Here is a 22913-nt window from a genome sequence, read left to right on the forward strand (position 1 = left end):
AACGAAGGTTAGTAAATTTATTCCTTTGTTGGAAATTTTAATAAATTTCAAAGTAAAAAATCAAAGAGAGAGAGAGAGAGAGAGAGAGAGAGAGAGAGAGAGAGAGAGAGAGAGAGAGAGAGAGAGAGAGAGAGAGAGAGAGAGAGAGAGAGAGAGAGAGAGAGAGAGAGAGAGAGAGAGAGAGAGAGAGAGAGAGAGAGAGAGAGAGAGAGAGAGAGAGAGAGAGAGACAGGCAGACAGACGGTGTTATAAACTCTCTACTGCATTATAAACACTATAATTATATTACTTAATATCATATTATCACTTTTAATATTCCGCTGTGCACACTCAACATAAGAGCATAAGGCAATGACATGTTAAACTAAAAGAGAACGTTCAGATGTGGAGCTATGTTCATATACAGTACCAAGCCGAAGAATGAACTTACAAGTGTGGAGGAAGCAGTGACGGACTCTGGAGACTAACTAACAACACCTGGGGCTGACTCACGTATTTATAGGAGGGAGGCTGCGCAGGGGGAACGACGATCTCTCAACAGTAGCTTCTTAATGTTAGTGTGTGTGCAAATGTTTATGTGTGTGTGTGTGCGTGTGTGTGTGTGTGTGTGTGTGTGTGTGTGTGTGTGTGTGTGTGTGTGTGTGTGTGTGTGTGTGTGTGTGTGTGTGTGTCTATTTTTATTTACTGTTTGTGTCCACGCCAAGTGAAGCGTTGCCAACACCAAGCTATGCATCCACATCAAGGAAGGTTCGGCAAACCTCCAGGAGTTTGCTGACGTTGGTGGAGGCGTGTCATTATCTGGACACTGGCCCACAACCCGGGACAGGGGGAACGTAGCCCATATACGCAAGTAGCCTCGTAATGGCGAAAAGGGTGATCGCCCAGGCTTTAGATCACGGAAGGTGTGGCCAGACAGCAGCCATCAGCTCATGAATGGGAAGGCGTGGCACCACATACGACCAGACGACGACGGGGAAGGCGTGGTTATCGTCCAGGAGGCGGCTCTGGACAAGGAAGGCGTGGTCTAGGGACCGGATGGATAATACCGGCCGCACTTTCCCTCTCTGTTCACTTCTCTCTGGGATCAACAGGCAACAACAAGTCGCTGAAGAATCGGTTTAAAACTCTCCCATAATTTGTAAGTTAAATAGATTTTTAAAGTTGTGTTATTTGTTGCAAATTTATTCCATCATAAAAGTGAAGTGAGAGAGTGGACGAGATTATGTTATTTAGTAATATATGTATGGAGAATGTGAAGTAATTCACAGTCCTAACGAACAAACTATAGTGATACAAAGTTCTTGATCGACTATGTTCGTCTGAATTTTTATTAAATTTGTTAAATATTTTGCATTTTTAAACAAATATAAGAATCTAATAGTTGTCTAGACCTTTTGAAAATTTGTTATTGCTTACTATCCTACTATATTCACTCACCTTGTAATTGGAAAATAATTGTTTTACAATGAAGCGAAATAAATTATATAGTTTCTCAAAACACAAATGTTACTTTTTACTAGATGGATTAATGGTAGCTGTGACGCAATGATTAAGTTAAAATATTGAATTAGTGTGTAAGCAACTCAACTTATGGATGTTCATATAACAAAATTTGTAAGGTCATATGTTTTCATGACTTGTTCATCAATATGTGTTAACTTGTACATCCACTTGTATTTACAAGTGGAGGTATTATGGGGGTGAGGTCTTCACTTGGAATTAAACTTAATACATGAGATGATTTGAAATTTTAATATTTTCATGTTATTGCATGACGAGTTATTTAACGGTATGGTCAATAAAAATTTTTTTTGAGTGAAATGGAAAATAAATTATATCTATTCTATGCAACGTGTGTTCTGAAAATATTTTACGGTTTGGAACAAGGAGCTTTGACAACTATATAGTGTGAAGGATATGCAAATCTATTCATTTGAAGTGTCATATTCGTCAGTTGGCAAAATTATTAATTATTCATATATTTAAGGTCGATATTTCCCACGAACAATAATCCTTCAACAATGTGAAGACGAGGAGTCACAGTAAGGTGGCTGAAATATGTTGACCAAACCACACACTATAAAGTGAAGGGACGACGACGTTTCGGTCCATCCAGGACCATTTTCAAGTCGATTGAGAATGGTGCAGGACGAATCGAAACGTCGTCGTCCCTTCACTTTCTAGTGTGTGGTTTGGTCAACCTTCAACAATGTGTTTGTTGTTTCATGAAACTAAGAATATTGACATCTGTTATTATACCTGCTAGATATCCCATCTGTAAATACATTATCAATTCCCCTTAGGATCTTACACGTAAGCAATCATGATTGTATTTAATGTACAAATATCCAGAACCCTCAGTCTTCCATAAGCCTCTTCATTATTCGGCTAGGATCCTATCTTCTCAATATGCTTCATGCCGAAGGTAAAAACAGCCTTATGTCTGGAGGTTTTGTATGCCCAGACTACATACAACAACTGCAGGTTCGTGTGGATGTGTGCATATAAGAGTAAAGAATGAAGACCTAAGTACTGAAAGTTTTTAAAGAAAGGTTTGATGTGCTAGGTTTATGTGAGACAAAGTTAAAAGGAAATGATAAGGAAGGAAGAGATGTGCTTGGCAATGTTAAATCAGTGGTCTGAGGTTATGACTACTATAACGTATTACAAGTCCAGGTGATTGTAATATTCTTGCGTGAAAGAGCAAAGGTGTTGGTTGTCATTGTACAAACCCCATTTTGATGACAGAATTGAGAATGGAAGAGCGTCCATGCTGTTTAGAGAATTTGATCAATATAATAACCTCGAAATAATATCGTAACTGTAATTGGTGATCTGAATGGTTAAGTAGGTGGTAATTGTGTTCTAGGAATTAATGGCAATTCTGTGGATTTAAATATTTATGAAATTAATGTGACCTAAGTATTACCATTATACATTTTAAAGTAAATTACATTTATAGGTGTACATGATTCTCGATATATGATAACATTTTCCAAAATAGTTAAATTTACAATTAAATTATTGAGAGAGGTATGAACATGGGGTATGAGAGCAGTAAGAGGAATATTTCAAGATTTTGTGATCCTTTGTTCCAGTTGTGTATAAGACGGGAATCGTTTCTTTTAAGGAATCAAGATGAACAAATAATAGTGAGAACTGACAGACGAGAACGCAAGATGAGAAGATTGTGATCACAAAGACACAGAGGAAAACATTACCCCCTAGTACCATGTGCAATGTATATAAGACATGTATACCTGACCGTTGTGTAATGATAGAGTAATGAGGGGACCTGCTTAGTGGGATGAGGAGGCGGCACGAACAGCCGATGACTAAAAATTAATGGATGTTTTGGATACAAAATAAATAAGAGAGAGAGTGGAAAGAAAGTAGAAGTATGATGAGTGTAAAAGGTATGTTGAAACTTTTGTTAACAAGAAAAAATGATTAAATGAGAAGATAGGAAAAAAATATTTTTTTTTTTTTAGAAAACAAGTTGTTCAGGAAAAAACGAGTAATGAGTGTGGGCCTGGAGATAAATATGTATTAATGAGACAGCTAAAGATACGCAGTTGGGTGTAAATAACATTTTTAAAGTATAATGGCAGCTCGTCCTCTCAAGTTGTCACAACGGACAGAAAATTATTTACTAAATTTCTCTAACCGAACCAATGGACCCATGCATAGAAAACATGGTTCTTTTTGAGTTTCTATGATATATGGCACATGACATATTTTCCGTTGGAATTTTTCCTTCAATTCGTGTGTGATGTGCTATTCAAGAGAAAAGCTTAGTGATCGGTGGATGTCATGAAAAATGCGTTAACCAGGAACCTGTTTAGCAGTGAGCGAGAATGACAGATGTAGCTGCTTTTATGGTGCCAGGTCAGGTCTCATGGGAAGAAGTGTAAGCATTAGATTACACCTCTTTCCAGAAGGTGTAATAACTTCTTTGTTACATAATCGCTCACAAAATCTGGTAACCACTGACCTGAAGAGATTTTTAAAATATAGATTATTGTTTATAAAAGTAGATTCTGTTATATTTATTTTGAAACCACAGTGTTGGGACAAATTGTATATGAATTATCCCACATAATACTGTAATCGGTCTCACATGTTTATATAATGCTGAGATTGCTTACCACTCATGCAAAACACCATATCTCCCTTGAAGATGTTCCAGGCAGGAACGAAACGTTGAGAATAAATTATATCATTCAGTTATTCTTGCTCTGTTTTATTTTCCTAAAATCTTAGAAAGCTAAGCATTATAGAAACATATAAGTCACAACGATGAAAAATTATGTAGAATAATTATTGTATAATTTATCCCCAACACTGTGGCTCCAAAAATAATAGAATCTACTTTTACAAACAAAAATCCATATTTGGAATAAAAACCCACAATTATGCACTGGAGAATATTATGTAAATATAAATAACAAGTCTTTTGTACTCTCCTGAGTGCACACAGATCAGTATTTGCCAGATCTGGTGAGTAATTATTTAAGATCATGAGATCTTGATATAACCAAATATTAGGTCATTACCAATTGCTTAAACCTTTCCCAGCATACCTGACTTGACACAATAAAAGCAGTATTAATTCTTGCTCAATGCTGGAGGGGGGGGGGGGGGGGTCCGAGTTTGGGACTGAAATAAACAACCTACGTTTATTTTTCCATGTGTATGCAAAAGAGTGGGTTAATATTTTCATTCATATACATATATATAAATATATATATATATATATATATATATATATATATATATATATATATATATATATATATATATATATATACATATATAAATATATATATATATATATATATATATATATATATATATATATATATATATATATATATATATATATACATATATAAATATATATATATATATATATATATATATATATATATATATATATATATATATATATATATATATATATATATATATTATTAAATATGACCGAAAAAGTAAGATTAATAATTCTAACACGAATTTTCTCAATCTTTCGTACATTACGCTTCACTGTTAGAGGTAAATCAAAAATTAATTCTCCAAAATTCATTTTTATTTCTAGTCTGACGCGACACGGGCGCGTTTCGTAAAACTTATTACATTTTCAAAGACTTTAGTTCACAAATACACAACTGAATAGAACTTACGTATCTCCGAGTTTATATCTACATTTGAGTGAGGTGGGAGGGGTGATGTGGCATTAACACAAGACAGAACAAGAGGGGATATTATTAGGGTATTAAAAGTATCAACACAAGACAGAACACAAACAATGGGTATTGAATAGAAGTGTTTGTAGAAAGCCTATTGGTCCATATTTCTTGATGCTTCTATATTGGAGCGGAGTCTTGAGGTGGGTAGAATATAGTTGTGCAATAATTGGCTGTTGATTGCTGGTGTTGACTTCTTGATGTGTAGTGCCTCGCAAACGTCAAGCCGCCTGCTATCGCTGTATCTATAGATGATTTCTGTGTTGTTTACTAGGATTTCTCTGGCGATGGTTTGGTTGTGGGAAGAGATTGTATGTTCCTTAATGGAGCCCTGTTGCTTATGCATCGTTAAACGCCTAGAAAGAGATGTTGTTGTCTTGCCTATATACTGGTTTTTTTGGAGCTTACAGTCCCCAAGAGGGCACTTGAAGGCATAGACGACGTTAGTCTCTTTTAAAGCGTTCTGTTTTGTGTCTGGAGAGTTTCTCATGAGTAGGCTGGCCGTTTTTCTGGTTTTATAGTAAATCGTCAGTTGTATCCTCTGATTTTTGTCTGTAGGGATAACGTTTCTATTAACAATATCTTTCAGGACCCTTTCCTCCGTTTTATGAGCTGTGGAAAAGAAGTTCCTGTAAAATAGTCTAATAGGGGGTATAGGTGTTGTGTTAGTTGTCTCTTCAGAGGTTGCATGGCTTTTCACTTTCCTTCTTATGATGTCTTCGACGAAACCATTGGAGAAGCCGTTATTGACTAGGACCTGCCTTACCCTACAGAGTTCTTCGTCGACTTGCTTCCATTCTGAGCTGTGGCTGAGAGCACGGTCGACATATGCGTTAACAACACTCCTCTTGTACCTGTCGGGGCAGTCGCTGTTGGCATTTAGGCACATTCCTATGTTTGTTTCCTTAGTGTAGACTGCAGTGTGGAAACCTCCACCCTTTTCCATGACTGTTACATCTAGAAAGGGCAGCTTCCCATCCTTTTCCATCTCGTAAGTGAAACGCAGCACGGAACTCTGCTCAAATGCCTCCTTCAGCTCCTGCAGATGTCTGACATCAGGTACCTGTGTAAAAATGTCGTCAACATACCTGCAGTATATGGCCGGTTTCAAGTTCATGTCGACTAAGACTTTTTGCTCGATGGTACCCATATAGAAGTTTGCAAACAGGACACCTAGGGGAGAACCCATGGCGACCCCATCTACTTGCTTATACATGTGCCCATCCGGGCTCAAGAAGGGTGCCTCTTTAGTACAAGCTTGGAGTAGTTTCCTCAGAACATTTTTTGGTATGTCAAGAGGAGTACAGGCTGGATCACGATACACTCTGTCGGCTATCATTCCGATTGTCTCGTCCACACGTACGTTGGTAAACAGCGATTCTACGTCCAACGAGGCTCTTATCCCTGTGGCCCGTGTGCCCCGCAGTAAGTCAACAAATTCCTTTGGAGACTTCAGGCTGAAGGCGCAAGGAACATAAGGAGTCTTAGTCGACATGAACTTGAAACCGGCCATATACTGCAGGTATGTTGACGACATTTTTACACAGGTACCTGATGTCAGACATCTGCAGGAGCTGAAGGAGGCATTTGAGCAGAGTTCCGTGCTGCGTTTCACTTACGAGATGGAAAAGGATGGGAAGCTGCCCTTTCTAGATGTAACAGTCATGGAAAAGGGTGGAGGTTTCCACACTGCAGTCTACAATAAGGAAACAAACATAGGAATGTGCCTAAATGCCAACAGCGACTGCCCCGACAGGTACAAGAGGAGTGTTGTTAACGCATATGTCGACCGTGCTCTCAGCCACAGCTCAGAATGGAAGCAAGTCGACGAAGAACTCTGTAGGGTAAGGCAGGTCCTAGTCAATAACGGCTTCTCCAATGGTTTCGTCGAAGACATCATAAGAAGGAAAGTGAAAAGCCATGCAACCTCTGAAGAGACAACTAACACAACACCTATACCCCCTATTAGACTATTTTACAGGAACTTCTTTTCCACAGCTCATAAAACGGAGGAAAGGGTCCTGAAAGATATTGTTAATAGAAACGTTATCCCTACAGACAAAAATCAGAGGATACAACTGACGATTTACTATAAAACCAGAAAAACGGCCAGCCTACTCATGAGAAACTCTCCAGACACAAAACAGAACGCTTTAAAAGAGACTAACGTCGTCTATGCCTTCAAATGCCCACTTGGGGACTGTAAGCTCCAAAAAACCCAGTATATAGGCAAGACAACAACATCTCTTTCTTGGCGTTTAACGATGCATAAGCAACAGGGCTCCATTAAGGAACATATAATCTCTTCCCACAACCAAACCATCGCCAGAGAAATCCTAGTAAACAACACAGAAATCATCGATAGATACAGCGATAGCAGGCGGCTTGACGTTTGCGAGGCACTACACATCAAGAAGTCAACACCAGCAATCAACAGCCAATTATTGCACAACTATATTCTACCCACCTCAAGACTCCGCTCCAATATAGAAGCATCAAGAAATATGGACCAATAGGCTTTCTACAAACACTTCTATTCAATACCCATTGTTTGTGTTCTGTCTTGTGTTGATACTTTTAATACCCTATTAATATCCCCTCTTGTTCTGTCTTGTGTTAATGCCACATCACCCTTCCCACCTCACTCAAATGTAGATATAAACTCGGAGATACGTAAGTTCTATTCAGTTGTGTATTTGTGAACTAAAGTCTTTGAAAATGTAATAAGTTTTACGAAACGCGCCCGTGTCGCGTCAGACTAGAAATATAAATGAATTTTGGAGAATTAATTTTTGATTTACCTCCAACAGTGAAGCGTAATGTACGAAAGATTGAGAAAATTCGTGTTAGAATTATGAATTTTACTTTTTCGGTCATATTTAATAATATATGTCTACAGGAAAGACTGCTACCAAAATATACTAATATATATATATATATATATATATATATATATATATATATATATACATATATATATATATATATATATATATATATATATATATATATATATATATATATATATATATGGCACAACTCTCCTAAACACGAGAGTTAAGTATACAACTTTAGAACACTTTCCCACCAGGAGACTCGAACCCTAGCCAGCACAGAAGCCTTCCAGCTACTGGCATAACAGGTACGCCTTAACCCGCTCCACCACCCGCTCAGACCCTTAAAAGAGATGGTAATTTCGGAGTATTTAAATACCCCAAAGATCAACACCTCCCAAGAGCACCAGAGCAAGTGAGGGGTCATTTATACGTTAATTTCATCAAGTCCCTGTTAATATGGGAAGACACAGTGTCTCTGCTTAAGGCACAACTCTCCTAAACACGAGAGTTAAGTATACAACTTTAGAACACTTTCCCACCAGGAGACTCGAACCCTAGCCAGCACAGAAGCCTTCCAGCAACTGGCATAACAGGTACGCCTTAACCCGCTCCACCACCCGCTCAGACCCTTAAAAGAGATGGTAATTTCGGAGTATTTAAATACCCCAAAGATCAACACCTCCCAAGAGCACCAGAGCAAGTGAGAGGTCATTTATACGTTAATTTCATCAAGTCCCTGTTAATATGGGAAGACACAGTGTCTCTGCTTAAGGCACAACTCTCCTAAACACGAGAGTTAAGTATACAACTTTAGAACACTTTCCCACCAGGAGACTCGAACCCTAGCCAGCACAGAAGCCTTCCAGCAACTGGCATAACAGGTACGCCTTAACCCGCTCCACCACCCGCTCAGACCCTTAAAAGAGATGGTAATTTAGGAGTATTTAAATACCCCAAAGATCAACACCTCCCAAGAGCACCAGAGCAAGTGAGGGGTCATTTATACGTTAATTTCATCAAGTCCCTGTTAATATGGGAAGACACAGTGTCTCTGCTTAAGGCACAACTCTCCTAAACACGAGAGTTAAGTATACAACTTTAGAACACTTTCCCACCAGGAGACTCGAACCCTAGCCAGCACAGAAGCCTTCCAGCAACTGGCATAACAGGTACGCCTTAACCCGCTCCACCACCCGCTCAGACCCTTAAAAGAGATGGTAATTTCGGAGTATTTAAATACCCCAAAGATCAACACCTCCCAAGAGCACCAGAGCAAGTGAGGGATCATTTATACGTTAATTTCATCAAGTCCCTGTTAATATGGGAAGACACAGTGTCTCTGCTTAAGGCACAACTCTCCTAAACACGAGAGTTAAGTATACAACTTTAGAACACTTTCCCACCAGGAGACTCGAACCCTAGCCAGCACAGAAGCCTTCCAGCAACTGGCATAACAGGTACGCCTTAACCCGCTCCACCACATGCTCAGACCCTTAAAAGAGATGGTAATTTCGGAGTATTTAAATACCCCAAAGATCAACACCTCCCAAGAGCACCAGAGCAAGTGAGAGGTCATTTGTACGTTAATTTCATCAAGTCCCTGTTAATATGGGAAGACACAGTGTCTCTGCTTAAGGCACAACTCTCCTAAACACGAGAGTTAAGTATACAACTTTAGAACACTTTCCCACCAGGAGACTCAAACCCTAGCCAGCACAGAAGCCTTCCAGCAACTGGCATAACAGGTACGCCTTAACCCGCTCCACCACCCGCTCAGACCCTTAAAAGAGATGGTAATTTCGGAGTATTTAAATACCCCAAAGATCAACACCTCCCAAGAGCACCAGAGCAAGTGAGGGGTCATTTATACGTTAATTTCATCAAGTCCCTGTTAATATGGGAAGACACAGTGTCTCTGCTTAAGGCACAACTCTCCTAAACACGAGAGTTAAGTATACAACTTTAGAACACTTTCCCACCAGGAGACTCGAACCCTAGCCAGCACAGAAGCCTTCCAGCAACTGGAATAACAGGTACGCCTTAACCCGCTCCACCATCCGCTCAGACCCTTAAAAGAGATGGTAATTTCGGAGTATTTAAATACCCCAAAGATCAACACCTCCCAAGAGCACCAGAGCAAGTGAGGGGTCATTTATACGTTAATTTCATCAAGTCCCTGTTAATATGGGAAGACACAGTGTCTCTGCATAAGGCACAACTCTCCTAAACACGAGAGTTAAGTATACAACTTTAGAACACTTTCCCACCAGGAGACTCGAACCCTAGCCAGCACAGAAGCCTTCCAGCAACTGGCATAACAGGTACGCCTTAACCCGCTCCACCACCCGCTCAGACCCTTAAAAGAGATGGTAATTTCGGAGTATTTAAATACCCCAAAGATCAACACCTCCCAAGAGCACCAGAGCAAGTGAGGGGTCATTTATACGTTAATTTCATCAAGTCCCTGTTAATATGGGAAGACACAGTGTCTCTGCTTAAGGCACAACTCTCCTAAACACGAGAGTTAAGTATAAAACTTTAGAACACTTTCCCACCAGGAGACTCGAACCCTAGCCAGCACAGAAGCCTTCCAGCAACTGGCATAACAGGTACGTCCACAAATTGCTTTGGAGACTTCAGGCTGAAGGCGCAAGGAACATAAGGAGTCAGCAGGCCGTTGAGCCGAATTAAAAGCAAAGGTCAACAAACTGATCGAAACTGTAAACGCCAAGAAATCCGGACTCCACCTGCCAAAGATCATTGGGGAATATAAACCTGGATATGCGTATGGAAATGTCAAGACGCACAAGCCTGGAAACCCACTTCGGCCAATCATTAGCCAGATACCCACACCCACGTACAGACTGGCAAAGCGACTCAACGGCCTGCTGACTCCTTATGTTCCTTGCGCCTTCAGCCTGAAGTCTCCAAAGGAATTTGTGGACTTACTGCGGGGCACACGGGCCACAGGGATAAGAGCCTCGTTGGACGTAGAATCGCTGTTTACCAACGTACCTGTGGACGAGACAATCGGAATGATAGCCGACAGAGTGTATCGTGATCCAGCCTGTACTCCTCTTGACATGCCAGAAAGTATTCTGAGGAAACTACTCCAAGCTTGTACTAAAGAGGCACCCTTCTTGAGCCCGGATGGGCACATGTATAAGCAAGTAGATGGGGTCGCCATGGGTTCTCCCCTAGGTGTCCTGTTTGCAAACTTCAACATGGGTACCATCGAGCAAAAAGTCTTAGTCGACATGAACTTGAAACCGGCCATATACTGCAGGTATGTTGACGACATTTTTACACAGGTACCTGATGTCAGACATCTGCAGAAGCTGAAGGAGGCATTTGAGCAGAGTTCCGTGCTGCGTTTCACTTACGAGACGGAAAAGGATGGGAAGCTGCCTTTTCTAGATGTAACAGTCATGGAAAAGGGCGGAGGTTTCCACACTGCAGTCTACACTAAGGAAACAAACATAGGAATGTGCCTAAATGCCAACAGCGACTGCCCTGACAGGTACAAGAGGAGTGTTGTTAACGCATACGTCGACCGTGCTCTCAGCCACAGCTCAGAATGGAAGCAAGTCGACGAAGAACTCTGTAGGGTAAGGCAGGTCCTAGTCAATAACGGCTTCTCCAATGGTTTCATCGAAGACATCATAAGAAGGAAAGTGAAAAGCCATGCAACCTCTGAAGAGACAACTAACACAACACCTATACCCCCTATTAGACTATTTTACAGGAACTTCTTTTCCACAGCTCATAAAACGGAGTCCTGAAAGATATTGTTAATAGAAACGTTATCCCTACAGACAAAAATCAGAGGATACAACTGACGATTTACTATAAAACCAGAAAAACGGCCAGCCTACTCATGAGAAACTCTCCAGACACAAAACAGAACGCTTTAAAAGAGACTAATGTCGTCTATGCCTTCAAATGCCCACTTGGGGACTGTAAGCTCCAAAAAACCCAGTATATAGGCAAGACAACAACATCTCTTTCTAGGCGTTTAACGATGCATAAGCAACAGGGCTCCATTAAGGAACATATAATCTCTTCCCATAACCAAACCATCGCCAGAGAAATCCTAGTAAACAACACAGAAATCATCGATAGATACAGCGATAGCAGGCGACTTGACGTTTGCGAGGCACTACACATCAAGAAGTCAACACCAGCAATCAACAGCCAATTATTGCACAACTATATTCTACCCACCTCAAGACTCCGCTCCAATATAGAAGCATCAAGAAATATGGACCAATAGGCTTTCTACAAACACTTCTATTCAATACCCATTGTTTCTGTTCTGTCTTGTGTTGATACTTTTAATACCCTATTAATATCCCCTCCTGTTCTGTCTTGTGTTAATGCCACATCACCCTTCCCACCTCACTCAAATGTAGATATAAAATCAGAGATACGTTCTAATCAGTTGTGTATTTGTGAAGTCTTTGAAAATGTAATAAGTTTTACGAAACGCGCCCGTGTCGCGTCAGACTAGAAATAAAAATGAATTTTGGAGAAGTGATTTTTTATTTACCTCCAACAGTGAAGCGTAATGTACGAAAGATTGAGAAAATTCGTGTTAGAATTATTAATCTTACTTTTTCGGTCATATTTAATAATATATATATATATATATATATATATATATATATATATATATATATATATATATATATATATATATATACATTCTCAGCCACAGCTCAGAATGGAAGCAAGTCGACGAAGAACTCTTTAGGGTAAGGCAGGTTCTAGTCAATAACGGCTTCTCCAATGGTTTCATCGAAGACATCATAAGAAGGAAAGTGAAAAGCCATGCAACCTCTGAAGAGACAACTAACACAACACCTATACCCCCTATTAGACTATTTTACAGGAACTTCTTTTCCACAGCTCATAAAACAGAGGAAAGGGTCCTGAAAGATATTGTTAATAGAAACGTTATCCCTACAGACAAAAATCAGAGGATACAACTGACGATTTACTATAAAACCAGAAAAACGGCCAGCCTACTCATGAGAAACTCTCCAGACACGAAACAGAACGCTTTAAAAGAGACTAACGTCGTCTATGCCTTCAAATGCCCACTTGGGGACTGTAAGCTCCAAAAAACCCAGTATATAGGCAAGACAACAACATCTCTTTCTAGGCGTTTAACGATGCATAAACAACAGGGCTCCATTAAGGAACATATAATCTCTTCCCATAACCAAACCATCGCCAGAGAAATACTAGTAAACAACACAGAAATCATCGATAGATACAGGATAGCAGGCGGCTTGATGTTTGCGAGGCACTACACATCAAGAAGTCAACACCAGCAATCAACAGCCAATTATTGCACAACTATATTCTACCCACCTCAAGACTCCGCTCCAATATAGAAGCATCAAGAAATATGGACCAATAGGCTTTCTACAAACACTTCTATTCAATATCCATTGTTTCGTGTTCTGTCTTGTGTTGATACTTTTAATACCCTATTAATATCCTCTAATGCCACATCATCCTTCCCACCTCACTCAAATGTAATGCCACATCACCCTTCCCACCTCACTAAAATTAGATATATATATATATATATATATATATATATATATATATATATATATATATATATATATGTCGTACCTAGTAGCCAGAACTCACTTCTCAGCCTACTATGCAAGGCCCGATTTGCCTAATAAGCCAAGTTTTCATGAATTAATTGTTTTTCGACAACCTAACCTACCTAACCTAACCTAACCTAAATTTTTCGGTTACCTAACCTAACCTAACCTATAAAGATAGGTTAGGTTAGGTTAGGTAGGGTTGGTTAGGTTCGGTCATATATCTACGTTAATTTTAACTCAAATAAAAAAAAATTGACCTCATACATAATGAAATGGGTAGCTTTATCATTTCATAAGAAAAAAAATAGAGAAAATATATTGATTCAGGAAAACTTGGCTTATTAGGCAAATCGGGCCTTGCATAGTAGGCTGAGAAGTGAGTTCTGGCTACTAGGTACGACATATATATATATATATATATATATATATATATATATATATATATATATATATATATATATATATATATATATATGTCGTACCTAGTAGCCAGAACGTTCTTATCAGCCTACTATGCAAGGCCCAATTTGCCTAATAAGCCAAGTTTTCATGAATTAATTGTTTTTCGACTACCTAACCTACCTAACCTAACCTAACCTAACTTTTTAGGCTACCTAACCTAACCTAACCTATAAAGATAGGTTAGGTTAGGTTAGGTAGGGTTGGTTAGGTTTGGTCATATACCTACGTTAATTTTTACTCCAATAAAAAAAATTGACCTCATACATCATGAAATGGGTAGCTTTATCATTTCATAAGAAAAAAATTAGAGAAAATATATTAATTCAGGAAAACTTGGCTTATTAGGCAAATCGGGCCTTGCATAGTAGGCTGAGAAGTGCGTTCTGGCTACTAGGTACGACATATATATATATATATATATATATATATATATATATATGTCGTACCTAGTAGCCAGAACTCACTTCTCAGCCTACTATTCAAGGCCCGATTTGCCTAATAAGCCAAGTTTTCCTGAATTAATATATTTATTATAATTTTTTTCTTATGAAATGATAAAGCAACCCTTTTCTCTATGTATGAGGTCAATTTTTTTTTTATTGGAGTTAAAATTAACGTAGATATATGACCGAACCTAACCAACCCTACCTAACCTAACCTAACCTATATTTATGGGTAAGGTTAGGTTAGGTAGCCAAAAAAAGCTAGGTTAGGTTAGGTTAGGTAGGTTAGGTAGACGAAAAAACATTAATTCATGAAAACTTGGCTTATTAGGCAAATCAGGCCTTGAATAGTAGGCTGAGAAGTGCGTTCTGGCTATTAGGTACGACATATATATATATATATATATATATATATATATATATATATATATATATATATATATATATATATATATATATATATATATATATATATAGAAGGGAGTACCACCTCGAGCTGGAAGAAGGGGGACCCATAGCCTCGGAGGAAACCACGCATAACGCATTAGAGGGAATGTTTAGATCCCCTCCAATACAGTTTCTGTGTGCTTTTCTCCTACCACCCCCCTCTTTTTTTATTTTTTGTGCTTTATTATGCATTTGATGGTTACAAGATATACAGGGGTTGATACAAAAATAATAATGCAAAAATAATAATGCAAAAAGGTGCTTAAAGGTTATGGATCTCTTGAAAAACACAACAATGGGAAACATTGATGAATGTAACAGACGGGTTCGATCATTGATGCAAGTCAAACACTTCTTCGAATTCCTCTGAAGTTGGACTAGTGCCCAAGACGCAACAGGCATTTCCCCTCAGAATCGCAACACTGAGGCGCAGGAACAAGAAACTTTTTGCTCTCTGGTCTTTTGTAGCGCTGATCAATTTGTCCCCCAATTCCTTCAGGAACTTCAATGCACATTTTTCCCACGAACCGAGGGTCTCAGAGCCGATCGGAACAAATCTGTAGCAGTGTGCTAGACCTCTGTATTTAATAATTTTCTGTAACCTACCTAACCTAACCTAACTTTTTGGGCTACCTAACCTAACCTAACCTATAAAGATAGGTTAGGTTAGGTTAGGTATGGTTGGTTAGGTTCGGTCATATATCTACGTTAATTTTAACTCCAATAAAAAAAATTGACTTCATACATAATGAAATTGGTAGCTTCATCATTTCATAAGAAAGAAATTAGAGAAAATATATTATTTCAGGAAAACTTGGCTTATTAGGCAAATCGGGCCTTGCATAATAGGCCGAGAAGTGCGTTCAGGCTACTAGGTACGACATATATATATATATATATATATATATATATATATATATATATATATATATATATATATATATATATATATATATATATATATATATATATATATATATATATATATATATATATATATATATATATATATATATATATATATATATATCCCCTCCATATATATATATATATATATATATATATATATATATATATATATATATATATATATATATATATATATATATATATATATGCGAACAAGCCTGAATGGTCTCCAGGACAATATGCAACTGAAAACTCACACCCCAGAAGTGACTCGAACCCATACTCCCAGAAGCAACGCAACTGGTATGTACAAGACGCCTTAATCCACTTGACCATCACGACCGGACATAATGAGGTGATAGCCGAGGCTATTTGAACCACCCCACCGCCGGCACTCGGATAGTAATCTTGGGCATAGCATTTTACCAAATCACCTCATTCTTTGGGGCACACGTGAGGAACACAAATGCGAACAAGCCTGAATGGTCCCCAGGACAATATGCAACTGAAAACTCACACCCCAGAAGTGACTCGAACCCATACTCCCAGAAGCAACGCAACTGGTATGTACAAGACGCCTTAATCCACTTGACCATCACGACCGGACATAATGAGGTGATAGCCGAGGCTATTTGAACCACCCCACCGCCGGCACTCGGATAGTAATCTTGGGCATAGCATTTTACCAAATCACCTCATTCTTTGGGGCACACGTGAGGAACACAAATGCGAACAAGCCTGAATGGTCCCCAGGACAATATGCAACTGAAAACTCACACCCCAGAAGTGACTCGAACCCATACTCCCAGAAGCAACGCAACTGGTATGTACAAGACGCCTTAATCCACTTGTCCATCACGACCGGACATAATGAGGTGATAGCCGAGGCTATTTGAACCACCCCACCGCCGGCACTCGGATAGTAATCTTGGGCATAGCATTTTACCAAATCACCTCATTCTTTGGGGCACACGTGAGGAACACAAATGCGAACAAGCCTGAATGGTCCCCAGGACAATATGCAACTGAAAACTCACACCCCAGAAGTGACTCGAACCCATACTCCCAGAAGCAACGCAACTGGTATGTACAAGACGCCTTAATCCACTTGACCATCACGACCGGACATAATGAGGTGATAGCCGAGGCTATTTGAACCACCCCACCGCCGGCACTCGGATAGTAATCTTGGGCATAGCATTTTACCAAATCACCTCATTCTTTGGGGCACACGTGAGGAACACAAATGCGAACAAGCCTGAATGGTCCCCAGGACAATATGCAACTGAAAACTCACACCCCAGAAGTGACTCGAACCCATACTCCCAGAAGCAACGCAACTGGTATGTACAAGACGCCTTAATCCACTTGACCATCACGACCGGACATAATGAGGTGATAGCCGAGGCTATTTGAACCACCCCACCGCCGGCACTCGGATAGTAATCTTGGGCATAGCATTTTACCAAATCACCTCATTCTTTGGGGCACACGTGAGGAACTCAAATGCGAACAAGCCTGAATGGTCCCCAGGACAATATGCAACTGAAAACTCACACCCCAGAAGTGACTCGAACCCATACTCCCAGAAGCAACGCAACTGGTATGTACAAGACGCCTTAATCCACTTGACCATCACGACCGGACATAATGAGGTGATAGCCGAGGCTATTTGAACCACCCCACCGCCGGCACTCGGATAGTAATCTTGGGCATAGCATTTTACCAAATCACCTCATTCTTTGGGGCACACGTGAGGAACACAAAAGCAAACAAGCCTGAATGGTCCCCAGGACAATATGCAACTGAAAAACTCACACCCCAGAAGTGACTCGAACCCATACTCCCAGAAGCAACGCAACTGGTATGTACAAGACGCCTTAATCCACTTGACCATCACGACCGGACATTGTTCCTCACGTGTGCCCCAAAGAATGAGGTGATTTGGTAAAATGCTATGCCCAAGATTACTATCCGAGTGCCGGCGGTGGGGTGGTTCAAATAGCCTCGGCTATCACCTCATTATGTCCGGTCGTGATGGTCAAGTGGATTAAGGCGTATTGTACATACCAGTTGCGTTGCTTTTGGGAGTATGGGTTCGAGTCACTTCTGGGGTGTGAGTTTTCAGTTGCATATTGTCCTGGGGACCATTCAGGCTTGTTCGCATTTGTGTTCCTCACGTGTGCCCCAAAGAATGAGGTGATTTGGTAAAATGCTATGCCCAAGATTACTATCCGAGTGCCGGCGGTGGGGTGGTTCAAATAGCCTCGGCTATCACCTCATTATGTCCGGTCGTGATGGTCAAGTGGATTAAGGCGTCTTGTACATACCAGTTGCGTTGCTTCTGGGAGTATGGGTTCGAGTCACTTCTGGGGTGTGAGTTTTCAGTTGCATATTGTCCTGGGGACCATTCAGGCTTGTTCGCATTTGTGTTCCTCACGTGTGCCCCAAAGAATGAGGTGATTTGGTAAAATGCTATGCCCAAGATTACTATCCGAGTGCCGGCGGTGGGGTGGTTCAAATAGCCTCGGCTATCACCTCATTTTGTCCGGTCGTGATGGTCAAGTGGATTAAGGCGTCTTGTACATACCAGTTGCGTTGCTTCTGGGAGTATGGGTTCGAGTCACTTCTGGGGTGTGAGTTTTCAGTTGCATATTGTCCTGGGGACCATTCAGGCTTGTTCGCATTTGTGTTCCTCACGTGTGCCCCAAAGAATGATGTGATTTGGTAAAATGCTATGCCCAAGATTACTATCCGAGTGCCGGCGGTGGGGTGGTTCAAATAGCCTCGGCTATCACCTCATTATGTCCGGTCGTGATGGTCAAGTGGATTAAGGCGTCTTGTACATACCAGTTGCGTTGCTTCTGGGAGAATGGGTTCGAGTCACTTCTGGGGTGTGAGTTTTCAGTTGCATATTGTCCTGGGGACCATTCAGGCTTGTTCGCATTTGTGTTCCTCACGTGTGCCCCAAAGAATGAGGTGATTTGGTAAAATGCTATGCCCAAGATTACTATCCGAGTGCCGGCGGTGGGGTGGTTCAAATAGCCTCGGCTATCACCTCATTATGTCCGGTCGTGATGGTCAAGTGGATTAAGGCATCTTGTACATACCAGTTGCGTTGCTTCTGGGAGTATGGGTTCGAGTCACTTCTGGGGTGTGAGTTTTCAGTTATATATATATATATATATATATATATATATATATATATATATATATATATATATATATATATATATATATATATATATATGTCGTACCTAGTAGCCAGAATGCACTTCTCAGCCATATATGCAGGGCCCGATTTGCCTAATAAGCCAAGTTTTCATGAATTAATGGTTTTTCGACTACCTAACCTAACGTATCCTAACTTTTCCGCTACCTAACCTAACCTAACCTATAAAGATAGGTTAGGTTAGGTTAGGTAGGGTTGGTTGGGTTCGGTCATATATCTACGTTAATTTTAACTCCAATAAAAAAATATTGACCTCCTACATAATGAAATGGGTAGCTTTATCATTTCATAAGAAAACAATTAGAGAAAATATATTGGAGAACTGATTTTTCAATTACCGTCGACAGTCAAAAGAAACATAAGAAATATTGAGAAAATTCGTGTTAGAATTATTAATCTTATATTTTCTGTCATAGTTAATAATATATATAAATATATATATATATATATATATATATATATATATATATATATATATATATATATATATATATATATATATATATATATATATATATATATATATATATATATATATATATATATATATATATATATTAGTATATTTTGGTAGCAGTCTTTCCTGTAGACATATATTATTAAATATGACCGAAAAAGTAAGATTAATAATTCTAACACGAATTTTCTCAATCTTTCGTACATTTCTTTTCACTGTTGGAGGTAAATCAAAAATCAATTCTCCAAAATTCATTTTTATTTCTAGTCTGACGCGACACGAGCGTGTTTCGTAAAACTTATTACATTTTCAAAGACTTTAGTTCACAAATACACAACTGAATAGAACTTACGCATCTCCGATTTCATATCTACATTTGAGTGAGGTGGAAGGGGTGATGTGGCATTAACACAAGACAGAACAAGATGTGGTATTCATAGGGTATTAATTTCATCAACACAAGACAGAACAAGAGGTGGTATTAATAGGGTATTAATTTCATCAACACAAGACAGAACACGAAACAATGGATATTGAATAGAAGTGTTTGTAGAAAGCCTATTGGTCCATATTTCTTGATGCTTCTATATTGGAGCGGAGTCTTGAGGTGGGTAGAATATAGTTGTGCAATAATTGGCTGTTGATTGCTGGTGTTGACTTCTTGATGTGTAGTGCCTCACAAACGTCAAGCCGCCTGCTATCGCTGTATCTATCGATGATTTCTGTGTTGTTTACTAGGATTTCTCTGGCGATGGTTTGGTTGTGGGAAGAGATTATATGTTCCTTAATAGAGCCCTGTTGCTTATGCATCGTTAAACGCCTAGAAAGAGATGTTGTTGTCTTGCCTATATACTGGGTTTTTCGGAGCTTACAGTCCCCAAGAGGGCATTTGAAGGCATAGACGACGTTAGTCTCTTTTAAAGCGTTCTGTTTTGTGTCTGGAGAGTTTCTCATGAGTAGGCTGGCCGTTTTTCTGGTTTTATAGTAAATCGTCAGTTGTATCCTCTGATTTTTGTCTGTAGGGATAACGTTTCTATTAACAATATCTTTCAGGACCCTTTCCTCCGTTTTATGAGCTGTGGAAAAGAAGTTCCTGTAAAATAGTCTAATAGGGGGTATAGGTGTTGTGTTAGTTGTCTCTTCAGAGGTTGCATGGCTTTTCACTTTCCTTCTTATGATGTCTTCGACGAAACCATTGGAGAAGCAGTTATTGACTAGGACCTGCCTTACCCTTCAGAGTTCTTCGTCGACTTGCTTCCATTCTGAGCTGTGGCTGAGAGCACGGTCGACATATGCGTTAACAACACTCCTCTTGTACCTGTCTGGGCAGTCGCTGTTGGCATTTAGGCACATTCCTATGTTCGTTTCCTTAGTGTAGACTGCAGTGTGGAAACCTCCGCCCTTTTCCATGACTGTTACATCTAGAAAGGGCAGCTTCCCATCCTTTTCCATCTCGTAAGTGAAACGCAGCACGGAACTCTGCTCAAATGCCTCCTTCAGCTCCTGCAGATGTCTGACATCAGGTACCTGTGTAAAAATGTCGTCAACATACCTGCAGTATATGGCCGGTTTCAAGTTCATGTCGACTAAGACTTTTTGCTCGATGGTACCCATGTAGAAGTTTGCAAACAGGACACCTAGGGGAGAACCCATGGCGACCCCATCTACTTGCTTATACATGTGCCCATCCGGGCTCAAGAAGGGTGCCTCTTTAGTACAAGCTTGGAGTAGTTTCCTCAGAATATTTTCTGGTATGTCAAGAGGAGTACAGGCTGGATCACGATACACTCTGTCGGCTATCATTCTGATTGTCTCGTCCACAGGTACGTTGGTAAACAGCGATTCTACGTCCAACGAGGCTCTTATCCCTGTGGCCCGTGTGCCCCGCAGTAAGTCAACAAATTCCTTTGGAGACTTCAGGCTGAAGGCGCAAGGAACATAAGGAGTCAGCAGGCCGTTGAGTCGCTTCGCCAGTCTGTACGTGGGTGTGGGTATCTGGCTAATGATTGGCCGAAGTGGGTTTCCAGGCTTGTGTGTCTTGACATTTCCATACGCATATCCAGGTTTATATTCCCCAATGATCTTTGGCAGGTGGAGTCCAGATTTCTTGGCGTTCACAGTTTCGATCAGTTTGTTGACCTTTGCTTTTAATTCGGAAGTAGTGTCCTTCGTTACCCTTTGGAACTTAGTTTGGTCAGAGAGTATGATGTTCATTTTCGCCAGATATTCGTCTTTTTTTAAGAATGACATATATTGGCGACTTGTCACCTATCCTGGCAACTATCTCCTTGTTCTCACGAAGGCTTTTAGCTGCCGCTTTAAGCTCGGGGGACAGTATGGTGCTTCTGTAATTGCCTCGATTCTTTCCTCCTTCTGCAATAAGTTCTGCTTGTAAGGTATCTTTGGTAGTGACCTTTTCTGTCTCGAGGTCGAATATGTCGTCCAACAGAATTTCCAACTCTACTTTCCGGGCCATCTCACTCGGTCTGGACATAACATGACAGTTTATGCCCAGATTTAGGAGAGTGACTTGGTCCTCAGTGAGGTTAATTCCTGCAAGGTTCAGGAAGCCATCTCTTGGTCGTGGAATTGCCATAGGTCCTCCATATAATGTTGTTAGTTTCTTGATAATCCTTGTTTCAGTGCTGAGGTGATGTTGGTCTGTGAGGATGTCGAGGTGTTGTTCAATGCGGGTACGGATACTTTCGTCGATGTTGCTATTTCTCCACTCGTTTGTAGCATGAAGTAGTTGCGTTTTGTTGTCTTTGATTTCATTCTCTGCCTTGTATATCTGATCACGAATCAGATCCTGGCGATATTTTATCGTGAAGGCTTGATTCCTTGCTGCTGGGTCGTGCGCTTTAATATTACTATATTTTGGTAGCAGTCTTTCCTGTAGACATATATTATTAAATATGACCGAAAAAGTAAGATTAATAATTCTACACAAATTCCAGACACAAAACAGAACGCTTTAAAAGAGACTAACGTCGTCTATGCCTTCAAATGCCCTCTTGGGGACTGTAAGCTCCAAAAAACCCAGTATATAGGCAAGACAACAACATCTCTTTCTAGGCGTTTAACGATGCATAAGCAACAGGGCTCTATTAAGGAAACATATAATCTCTTCCCACAACCAAACCATCGCCAGAGAAATCCTAGTAAACAACACAGAAATCATCGATAGATACAGCGATAGCAGGCGGCTTGACGTTTGCGAGGCACTACACATCAAGAAGTCAACACCAGCAAT

General features: G+C 39.9%; 1 protein-coding gene across 1 annotated transcript in view; it reads left to right on the forward strand.

Annotated features, from left to right (window-relative positions):
* Window positions 1-1082: 1082 nt before the first annotated feature.
* The window catches only part of LOC123771527 (uncharacterized), a 117527-nt gene continuing 95696 nt past the window's right edge, over window positions 1083-22913 (forward strand). Inside the window, exon 1 of the mRNA XM_069313794.1 lies at window positions 1083-1138. The gene's annotated coding sequence lies outside the window, so the exon portion shown is untranslated. The remainder of the gene's footprint in view (window positions 1139-22913) is intronic.

This window comes from Procambarus clarkii, chromosome 76 (assembly GCF_040958095.1).
Source record: "Procambarus clarkii isolate CNS0578487 chromosome 76, FALCON_Pclarkii_2.0, whole genome shotgun sequence".
NCBI classification, from domain to species: domain Eukaryota; kingdom Metazoa; phylum Arthropoda; class Malacostraca; order Decapoda; family Cambaridae; genus Procambarus; species Procambarus clarkii.